This window comes from Patella vulgata, chromosome 8 (genome assembly GCF_932274485.2).
Source record: "Patella vulgata chromosome 8, xgPatVulg1.2, whole genome shotgun sequence".
In the NCBI taxonomy this organism is placed as follows: domain Eukaryota; kingdom Metazoa; phylum Mollusca; class Gastropoda; family Patellidae; genus Patella; species Patella vulgata.
In genome coordinates, this window is record NC_065886.2 from 25270947 (window position 1) to 25282150 (window position 11204).

The 11204-nt window shown below is 36.0% G+C and overlaps 1 protein-coding gene across 1 annotated transcript in view; it reads right to left on the reverse strand.

The window, feature by feature from the left end:
- Positions 1–11200, reverse strand: part of LOC126831099 (sodium/hydrogen exchanger 9B2) — a 38168-nt gene extending 26968 nt beyond the window's left edge. Inside the window, exon 1 of the mRNA XM_050561722.2 lies at positions 11008–11200. The gene's annotated coding sequence lies outside the window, so the exon portion shown is untranslated. The remainder of the gene's footprint in view (positions 1–11007) is intronic.
- Positions 11201–11204: the final 4 nt, after the last annotated feature.

Sequence of the window (11204 nt, forward strand, 5' to 3'; positions counted from 1 at the left end):
GCGTCTGATTATTGCATTTAAAGTTATTTTCGACAATCCAATATGGCGGAAATCCAAAATGGTGGCCAATATGGACTACAATTTTGTATTAACACTATGCTAATGTCATATATATATGACTTGTAATATGTCTTTTTATACGTTTTCGATGCAGCATAGTCTGAATATGAACTTAAAAACCACTTTTGTTCATCAAAATTCAAGATGGTGGATATATGAAAATAAGTTAGTATAACTTTGTATATAACGCCCTGCGCTATTAGGGAAATGCGAGCTTGTCTTTTATTTGACATAAAACAATCAAATGTAAGCTATGCTTTATTATTAATCCATGCGTTGTTTTTTTTGTTTTGTTTTTTTTTGGGGGGGGGGGGGTTGCTTGACTTTTCTATATTGTTTTTGTTTTACCTATGTACTGTCTGTTTTATACGCACCCATGGAAATGTGGTAGTATATTATTGCCGTCAGCCCCCATACATCCGTCCGTCGGTCCGTCGTCCACGATAATTGGGAACACTCTACAGACTACAATTATTATCGGATCTTTTTAAAATTGATGTTTATATTAGTGAGACGAAGACGCCTATTTAATTTCAAAAATGTTCATTTATTACTTCTAGAGTTATGGCTCTTGTTTCACGTAGTTGCATTTTGTGAACGCTCTCGCGATGTAAGTTATCATCCGGTCTGTATGAAATTTATACTTATGTTTGTTTTTGTATTGCGCTTTTAGGGTACGGAGCCGCGGACAGTGTTAAAATTTAACCTCAATTAAAACTAAAAATAAACTAAAAGGAATCCAAAAATAAAATTGGTGATTAAAAACTATTGTCAAGATTTCAACAATACATAAGAAAACGTTCGAAGGATCTAAGATTATGAACAATAAATCTGTAACTTTATCTGGATGTACACAATAGAACTAAAAATACTTTTTAGCCTATAACGCATTAAAATGAATAATCTGTTTTCGAATCTTTGTCTCCCTCGTTGAAAATAAAAATAAAACACATTTATCTCATCATCGATTATCGCGTAAGTGACTAAAATAAAGAATCTCAATTTCAAGTATATCTGATTTTTTTTATTTTATATAATTTCTTTAGACTGGAATGCTCAAGGCTTGACCGAATTACAATAAACCAGGCTAGCTTGTCCAGTCTCCAATTTACACATCTTGATGTCAACAATTCACACAGGATACCCCAAGTTATTCAGCCGATAACCCTACTCAAGCCTGACACAATTACAAACATTTTCATCGTTATTTCGACATAACGAAATGTATACTACTTGCAATATATATTGTTAATTCTGGTCTCTTTTTTAAACTATTTCAAACGGTACCATTATTTTGAGAGGTCATTACTATGCACATTAATATGGACATGCGTAGTTCAAGTGGCCTATACATTTATCTGTGATATGCATCACATATTCATACGTATAGGTTACTCGATGCAAGATTGGGAGAAGAACGATGTTGTGTACGTTTACCAAGATACTTTTCCAGGAAATCAAATAAAGTCAACAAACTAGTGTTAAAAAGGGGTCTTCGCAGTTAAAATAAGAAAATACTACTTAAAAGGCTCGCTCCCCGGCCCCAACCGGCCACGATTCACACATGTGACATAACCATAGTAGGCGAAATGCTACAGGCGGAAATGCTATTTAAATAAGCAATTTTAGATTTTGATTTCATTTAGAGATTGCATTGCTCAAAATAAAATTCACACATGTGACATACAATTATGTTTTTTCTATCATATTTCCTATTTTCTTTAGGAACAAAGGAAGAAGCTTCAAAGGTGAATCAAAAAGATGTTCCTGTAAAGTTGCTGCTCTTTCCTGTACAGATCTATGTGGATGTAAAGACTGTCAAAATTCCACACCTACACCCACAGAGATGGCTATGGATGATAATGATGATGATGATCATCATGATGATGAAGAAGAATGTTGAATGTAAAAACTATATATTGTTACAAAGATAATAATCAATACATTCTCAATAAAAAAAAAATATATATATATATTTTCATTATTACATCAACAAATATTTGTTTTAAAAGTATTATTATTTTTTTCCTTTTCTTTAAAATGATTTTCTATCCCCAATTCTTTGTACACCTTTAACCTGGCATTACTAAAATTAAAGCAATATATGGGAGCATGGATTTTATCCTCAGTTGAATGCTACATTCTCACATAGTTTATAACTCTTACATCAGGGATTTTTTGTGTCTGTCCCTTATGATGGACTGAAGTTTAGTGATTTTTTTTCTCTTAATTTCTGATATTTTTAAAATCAAGTTATTCCATCGGATTATAATTTTGTTTTATCTTATAGTAAAACTAATGTTTTCAATCTGTATCATTAGTCGAGTTTAAATTTTGAACAGTTTTACAATTCAAATAATCTTTGTTAATATTGAACCTATCATTGAACTCGCTATAACATATATTAACCATAACAAATTCATTATGCATATTTTGTACACTTTGGTCCATGAATGATTTAGTATAATTATAAAATCAAATTCCACATGTTTTATTAAATTTTAAAATGACTTTGTATATATGTTTTTACATACCTATTGTATGCTGATTCAAGCCTATAAATTCATATCTTATCAACAGAGCTTGTACATATTGTTTTTTTTTCCATATTCATTTTCATTAAAATCAGAACTTTTGTCAATTAAAGTCATTACATTAATATTTAAAGGAGCTAAATCGCTAACACTTGAGACCTAGAAATTGACAAACGTGGGTCGCAACGCATATAATACTGTAGTATGAATGTATATAAACTGATTTACATTCAATGGTTTCCGTTTTTACTCCAATTTCAAATCATATATGTTCGGCGAAATAAGCCAGCAGTCTCAAACGAGTGCAAATTTCTAGCGTCTGGTTATTCCAGTCTATATACGCCGTTTGATTCGGTGCAATGTGTCTAGCCTCGTCCCTCGAGTATCTTGATACAACTGGGGCTGAAGCACATTATGGTACACGATTCGTGTACAAATGGTAAAATGTTTATTTTGTCTTAAATATTGGATATCAAAAGCCCATCTTTTTCCGGTAAGATCACAACATGAATGTTGATTTAATTTGACAAATAAATCGTGTTTTCAATGTTGAAGATTTTGGATGATATTGAGTTAGAGACTTAGCTACTTTAATGTTTAAATTTTGAACTACATGTATTAAAAATCTTAACTATATCTTTATATATCAGACATGTGCAGCATACATATTTATTTTAGTCTATTATGGTACATTTTATCTCAGTTGTTTGATGTTAATTATCAATGAATTAGTGTATGTGTAGTGTGTACATGTGTGTGTGAGTGTATGTAATATATATATGTGTATATTTATGTATTTGATTTATTATTGTAATTTCATTATGTTTTGATTGTAATATTTATATCTGTTTTTATTTTTTTTTTTTGGAGAGTGGGGTTGCCTGCTCTATAATCCAATTATCTTTAATACATAATGTTAAAAAAAATAATTTATTTTTAAAACTCCCATAGACCGCTCCTTTGAGCAAGACCAAGTAGTCTATATATATTTTTTAAAATAGGGGAATGGACAAACAAGGGACATTTTAGCCAGTTGTTAGAACACAACCTGTATTATACCTATGCATTAATTTCAAAAAGTCATAATTTAGCAAACACAAATAACTGTCCACAAAACATCAGTTAATTGTTATTACATTGTCAAACCTTATTAGGGGTGCTTTTGTGGGTATATTGATATTAAAAGGTATTTCCAACCTTATATGGAGGGTTCGGGGATTAAGCAGTGTATGAGGGGGGGGGGAGTGCTGGGCCTTGCCTTTGATTTATGAATAGTTATATTATTGATTCTGAAATTATTTGTAAAACAAAATAAGAGACGTGGGGAGGGGGGGGGGGCGTATGAGGCTTTCATAGTGTGTAATCATCTAGGCCTCGATCCATTGTTTTTGGTGCTTGATATTTTGCGGGGGAGTCGCAGTGTCTAGGCAGGTAAGACGTTGGTTCGGTAACCCGAAAGCTGGGTGTTCGATCCCTTCATTGGACGAGAAAGTTCATCCAGATTTTCCGACGAGGTCTTGTCAGCTGTGCTGGACAGAGGGCCTGGCACGTAAAATATCCCTTGGTAGTTGGAATTCGATATAATGGTAGGCCATAGTGCGCTGTCCTGGCAAAATTTCGTTCATAGTATGGCGTATGCCCGTCTTCAATATGACAGTAGTGGTTCGGTCATGTATTTACACCCGAGAGTATCATCCTTTCAGAGGATCGCGTGGCTACGTGGGCAAGACGCTGGCTAGCTAGCCTGGAGGTCGGGTGTTCGATCCCACACTGATCAGAAGTGAATATTCGCTAGGCCTCTGATAAGAATGACATCGATGCGACTTAATGAGTCCCCAATATTAACATTATTCCTCCGACAAATTTAATTCTAAAAAATTTTTTTTTATGTATAAGAAAAATAAATAAAGTATTTGTAGGTAAAAAATATTTCCTATGTAGCGTAAATGGGTATTAAAATGAGTAAAAGGCATCATTCTACCCGAAGCAGTTACGTCTTAAATAAACAATGCACGCGCCATTGGTCCAATGATTGACACCGCGTGACGTGATTGCATGTGTTGAAAACAGTCATCTTTTACAGAGATATTAGACGACTTTTTTCACAGATTGGTTCGATCCCTGCATTGGCCGACAAAATTCATCAAGATTTACCGGCGTGGTTCCCCCTTGTCAGTGATGCAGGAAGGAGGGCCTGACAATGACAGCTGTCTAGTCGTTCGGATGGGACGAAACACCGAGGTCCCGTGTACACATTGGCGTGCACGTAAAAGATCCCTTGGCAGTTGGATTTCGATATAAGAGCGGGCCGTAGCGCCGATTCCCGGGCAAAATTCCCTCATAGCACACTGTATGGCGTATGCCCGTCGTCTTTAGCCCAACTTAGGAGAGAACAGTAGGACGTTAAACCCCATTTCATGCCATCCTGTCTTTGAAAGTAATGATTATGCCAAATTTGAACATCTAGTTCCGCAGTCTGTAGTTATACCAGAGGGTTGACAGATAACACCTTAAAAAAAAACAGATCTATGAAAATATATTTTCTAAACCTTTTTTAATTTTGAAATTATATTGTTTTCACGTGTGATAAGTGTTTTAGCGAATAGTTGTAGAAAGGGTCTTGTAGATTAAGACTATAGCGCAGGTGCAGTTTTAAACTTCCGAGACGACAAGTCGACAAGTCGATGATACGACAGTTTGGTTTTGTCGTATCATCGACTTGTCGACTTGTCGTCTCGGAAGTTTGAAACTGCACATGCGCTATAGTCTTAATCTACAAGACCCTTTCTGTAACTACATGTATTCGCTGAAACACTTAGCACACGCGAAAACAATATTATTTCAAAATTAAAAGAGTTTTAGAAATATATTTTTATAGGTCTGGTTTTTTCTTTGTTTTTTTTTACGTTTGATCTGTCAACACTCTACCTATAGGCCGCGAATGTAAACTGACTTTGTTCAAATTTGGCACAATCATTACTTTCAAAGAAAGCATGACACTCTCGAATGTAAATGCATGACCGAATCACTACTGTCATATTGAAATGTGTGTGTTTTCAAATCTTTTTCTTCGATCGCTGCTTTCCTTGTTTCATGTTAAATGATGATCCATTGGAAGGAACATATTGAGTAAATGTACGTTATCACTGATACGGATTCAATATGTAATAATATTTCTCATTTTTAATCAATTTTTGACATATTATTTTCCAGTTGTGTCAAACATCATTGATACCATTTTATTGATTCTGGAATTATTTGTAAAACTAAATAAGAGACGTGGGGTGGGGGGGGGGGGGTATGAGGCTTTTAGAGTGTGTTCATAGTTGAAGATATTACTGGGCCTATTTTTACTCATCTAGGCCCCAATCCCATCAGTGATGTCAAACGGATGCAAGCCAATATGCGATAAGGTCAATAACGGCTGCGAATCGTTTTCCCCACCTCATAAAAAAAACTCCTGCATCTATTTGGGTGACGTGGGGGGGGGGGGGGATGAGGCTTTTAGAGTGTGATCATAGTTGAAGATTACTGGGCCTATTTTTACTCATCTAGACCTCAATCCCATTAGTGATGTCAAATGAGAGAAAGAGAGAGAGAGAGAGGGGGGGGGGGTAACGTCCACTCGACACAAATTAGGTCATTTCGGGACTAACATATGGTTTAATTTTATTTCAATAAATCGTTTGCGCGTAGGGGTCTTTAGCAGTGGGAGGAAACCGGAGGACCCGGATAAAACCCACGAGGTTTGACAGGCGACCCTACACCTTGTCACGTACAACCGGGGATTCAAAACCACGCCAGTTGACTCAATCACAGGCTGCGAATCGTTTTCTCCACCTCATTCAAAAAAACTCCTGCAACTATTGGGGTGACGTGCTGCACTATGATAATGCTGTGATTTTAAAGAATGTGACCCGATTTGGTTTTTTTACAATCCCCTTCCCACCCTGTCTTCTGAAATCATTTTTAAACAATCGCTCCAGTCATCTATAAATATTGGTGGGTGTCGTACACATGGCAATGAATGCTTACTTGTTCGATACCTCCCGACACCACTTTTTCTTCAAGGAATTAACTTAGCTAACTCACTTTGGTCCTGCTATTGTAATTCTAGATTTTTTAAATATAATACCAAATATAATTCACTTGTGGACACAAAATGTTTCATTATTTTGAGAAAACAAATAATTAATCAACGTTTTCCTACTATCTCTTTTATATTTATCAAATCTACTACTTAGGCCTATATATGATGTAATGAGTACAGCTGTATTTTTGTGACTTGTAGAAAGAGACTAGGACAATAAGTCGACATCTCGACGTTAGGATAAAAATAACACGATGATACGACAGAATAAAGTGTCGTATGATTGCGTCAATACTGTCGTGATGTCGTGTTGTCGCGTTATGAAAAGGGCGAGATTTAACATGGCCACTATCAGCCACCATAGTGTATAGTATGAAATTCGCTGTGTTTTCGGATTACTGGCACCCCATCCCTTTTCTGACTGAACATGGCGTGTACGTATATACGTTATCAAGATATAGTTGAAATAATTATGTTATGTCACAGTGACTTAATATCGTGAGGACACCCTATTAATGTGGACATGAATACATATTAATGATAATGACAGGCCTAGGCCAAAATATGTACCCGATCAAATTTAAGCAGTCTACATTGTGGATTATATTCTTCTTATATATCTAAAGCAAACTCGTGCGTTTAAAATGATTCATGTTTCTGTGATAATGTATCTTAACAAGAAATATAATTTAATTTCCGCATTGGTTGACAACTTGGGGAACAACTTCATGAATCAATGTCTACGAGTGATATCAGATTGGGTGTAAACATGTTATTTTAAGACATAATATAAGAAATAATTAGGTCGACAAATCCGGTGTCGTATCATAGTCAACTCAAGGTGGTAGATCTGTCATCAGGGGCGTACATAACGATTTTGTTCGGGGGGGGGGGGGGGGTGTTTAGCCCAAATGCAACCGACTGATGCCCATACCCCTAGTACGAGTGACGCAGTCAGGAACCGAGCACCACAGGTGCGAGTTTTGTAGGGGACATGTGCAGTAGCGGATCTAGATGGGGGGGGGGGGGGTCCAAATAATGTCAACAAAATACTGGCTATAACATTAAGCGTCCCGGTAGAACATAGATGGCATTGTATAATTATATAGTTGTTTGCCGATCGTTCACTCGCTGGAAAGCAGTTTTATTTAAGTTGACATAAAGTTTATGTCATATATGATTGTGCCTATAACACTGAGCGACCTGAGGTCATTTGAGGTCATTGCTGGGAGAAATTCTTGTGGACGAAAGGACAAGAAAAGTGAGTCAATTAGACAAAATCTCAAGATCTGCCCCCTGTCAATTCCGCCTGTTTTGCAAGAGTTGACAGAACTTTTGTATAGTCTGACGCCCCACGACCCACACACCAGTGCCAGTGGTACTACTAACATAACTAGGCAGTTCAGTATAACCGTGAATATGATAGTGCTGAGACAGTATAAGACAACAGAGGAGTGGAAGAATGATGTTATGATGGAATCGAGCGGCGCAGGCGCGAAAAAATTTGAGATGTGTAACCGAGCTTTTAATTTTTGGGACTGGGCCTGACAATTTTAGTCAATGTCATGGCAAATGGATCCAAATTCTCGTTAACGAGAGGATAAGAAATGGGACAGAATCTTGAGGCCTATCTGTCAATGTCGCCTGTTTTGTGAGAGTAGAACTAACAATTCTACAGTCTTTTGACCCACGACTCACTCACTATAGTGGTACTACTAACTGGGCGATTCACTGTAACTGTGAATATGATAGTGATGAGATAGTATAAGACAGAGAAGGAGTTGAAGAATGATGGCATAATGGAATTGAGTGCCGATATGTAACTGAGCTTTTAATTTTTGAGGACTGGGTCTGAGGGCACTTTACCTCAATGGGGCGCTTACCTGGTCTCTGAAATGCCCTGGACTTTGGGGAGAGATTTTGCAGAATTCTGATGGTCAGAAAACACCCCATTAAATCATTTAGTCTGAGACCGACTGCGGGGAGCACTTTTTTTTTGAGACCGACTATTTTTTGCCATGGGATGAAAAACATTTTTTTCAAACATGATAAGTCGACAAGGTTATATTATACTAAAGTTTTGCGTGAGTAGAGTGACGTGTGCAGTGAGTACTTATTTTGATACCGACTGCTCATATCTTACGACCGACTGCACTGATTTTGCGACCGACTAGTATTTGGGATCTATTCTGGCATAATTTGTTTACCTCATTAATTCATTAAGACGGCGATGCATAATTTTTAGACCGACTGCAGTGACTGCACTTATTTTGAGACCGACTATTTTTCTCCCTGGGGGAAATTTTGTTCTTAGACCTACATACTCACAACAGAATAAGAGTGAAACACATTAGGTTGACAAGGTTATTTTATACTAAAGTTTTGCGTGAGTAGCGTGACGTGTGCAGTGAGCCCTTATTTTGATACCGACTACTCTTATTTTGCGACCGACTGCATTGATTTTGCGACTGCACTGATTTTGCGACCGACTGCACTGATTTTGCGACCGACTATTTTTTTCCCTGGGGTGGTGTACCCCCCCCCCCCCCACATTTACGCCCCTGTTTGTCATGACTGACAGTGTGTACGAACAATTATTCATATAGCATACATAAACATAAAATGAAACTATAATGCAAAACACAAATTTAGAACACTGTATAAGAGATATAACATTATTAACACAAATCCGTTGATATGGTAGTAGCATGATCGTGATTCTGAATGAAAGTGTGTACACAAGCAATATTATTTAAAAGCCGGCATGCCATTACAGTTTGTTGTGACACGACAGAAAACGTAGTAGAAATGGAACGGAAAACACTAAATGAATCAGGACACCATATTGATATTGTCGATATTATTGCTATACCTATTCGCAAGAGAAAGATAATGATTGATAACAGAAGGCATGGTCACATGATTCACAACAGGCTATTATGTGATTACAGTTCCATGGTACCGTACATCAATTTTAGTACTGTACTGGGGCCTGTTTCACGAAATTTTAACTAAGATAAAATCCAAATTTTAGTAATTTGATTGGATGATATTAGATTGATTTTAGTGCTTGGTCAATCAAAATTGAAGTATCTACTAATATTTGGATTTTATCCTAAGTTAAAATTCCACAAGCACTACTACTACCACCACATACATACACACACACCACTGTCATATTAAATTGAATTTAATTGCATTCCTGATTTTTGCATTGGAAAATGGCCTGCTCCATCTTGCAGTTTTTGCTGATTCCTGTCACATTTTGCTATACCCTGAGTTTTATTGTCGAACTTTCAATATACTTTTATATACTTATGTTTACATTGGATATTCAATATAGATATTTTAAATTTCAAGAAACCTGAGAATAAAACTCACGTATTTATTATTCGATTTTATATTTTTGAAAACTTCACCTTTGGTAACTATATTATAATAGTGTCCATTTAGTCAACACCAGAAGTTTAGACGAAAACTTCAAGTAAACGATACTCTATTAGCCTTAAAGTCAACTTCAAATAAAGGATACTCTATTAGCCTTAAAGTCAATCTCTCACTTAGACAATAATATACAGGTCACAATTCTATGGAATACAATTACTGCTTATTACTGAGCGACGTTTCGACTAGGCTTGTGACCTGTATACTCCAGTTCAATTACTAAATGCCACTGAAACAATTTAGACAATAATAGACAATCTTGAAAATACACGGGTACAGGTTCGTGGCACGCGATTAATGTAGAGTTCTAAGTCCGTGACTGTAACAGAGAAGAAGTAGTGGGGGTGGAGGGGGGAGTAAGTGTTTCTTCTTATAAATTAAATTGTTACGAAATTTTCATCTAAATTCGCCATTTGCATGATATTATTGGCAAAAAAGCAATAAAGAAGCACATAGCACATAATTATGACAAGAATTACGAAAATGTTTCTACCTCAAGGAGTACCAAGACCCAACTAGAAATGGTAAATTGTATTATCCTGTTCACAACTATATACGTCTATGTAGATTATAAAATTTCAGTTTCAAACAAAACACATATAGTTGTAAAAATTTAAAATAAAAGACGAATAATGAATTAATGAGACATTTCTCTCTAAAAGAAAGTTTTAACATCTATTAGAATGCGGAGTGTGGAAAGGTGAACTACGCGAGTCTAAAAATAGAATCACGTTTTAAAAAAAGAATTCAGTTTTATGCAACAGTTAATTACTAATAAAATGTGAAACATATTGCAACGGTACAAAGATTGGTGCAAAATTTAAACCTTATATTACTAATTATTGTATAGTCTTCTATTGTTTTAAAAGATGTACGTACCTTCAGCCTGCAGGGTGACATCAATATACTTACAAAACCAAACAAGTAAATCGGTGACAACCCGGACCGGTTCTAACGAATGGTTTTACTAGTCGTAATAATTCATAATCTTACCAACTATGTCCCCACCCCAAGTAACATTAGAACGTTGTGACGAATTTTTATTCGTTATAAATTAAGTTGGGCCATGCAAATAA